At 41.9% G+C, this 559-nt stretch overlaps 1 protein-coding gene across 1 annotated transcript in view; it reads right to left on the bottom strand.

Moving 5' to 3' along the window:
- Nucleotides 1-559, bottom strand: part of LOC102261137 (membrane cofactor protein-like) — a 143281-nt gene that overhangs the window by 98111 nt on the left and 44611 nt on the right. The gene's annotated exons all lie outside the window — the stretch shown is intronic.

The following is a 559-nucleotide window of genomic DNA, read 5'->3' as shown; positions in this document are numbered from 1 at the left end:
GGGTTGTATTTAAGAAATCTTTGTATAGGTCACAAATACTTTCTATATTTTCTAGTAAAAGTCTTATTTTTTTAACTTTTTTTGTATTTAAGTCTACGATGATTTAAGTAAATGTATATGGTGTAAATGGATTCTCTCCTTTTTTTTTTGCATATGTGTGTCAAATTGTGCCTGTACTTTTACCCTTTTCCACTGAATTATTTGTATAGCTGTGGTAAATCAATTGGACACAGTTGAAAGGGTCTACTCTGGGCTCTCTATTCTGTTCCATACTGTCTTGATTATATACTTTACTAGAGGCCCAGTGCACAAAATTCGTGCACGGGTAGGGTCCCTAGGCCTAGCCAGCAATCAGGGCCAATCGGGGCCTTCCTTCTCCCGGCTGCTGGCTGCCGTCCAGGACCTTCCTTCATTCCGCTCCGCCCCTTGGTGGTCAGCGCACATCATAGCGGGCGTTTGATCTCCCAGTCAGTTGAACTCCGGAGGGGACAATTTGCATATTAGCCTTATCTACACTAATAAAAGAGAAACATGGTAATTAGCGTACAACCGCTACCCT

This window comes from Myotis brandtii, unplaced genomic scaffold, assembly GCF_000412655.1.
Source record: "Myotis brandtii unplaced genomic scaffold, ASM41265v1 scaffold661, whole genome shotgun sequence".
NCBI classification, from domain to species: domain Eukaryota; kingdom Metazoa; phylum Chordata; class Mammalia; order Chiroptera; family Vespertilionidae; genus Myotis; species Myotis brandtii.
Note: the sequence above shows the minus strand (reverse complement) of the source record. Positions and strands in the feature narration are given on the sequence as shown.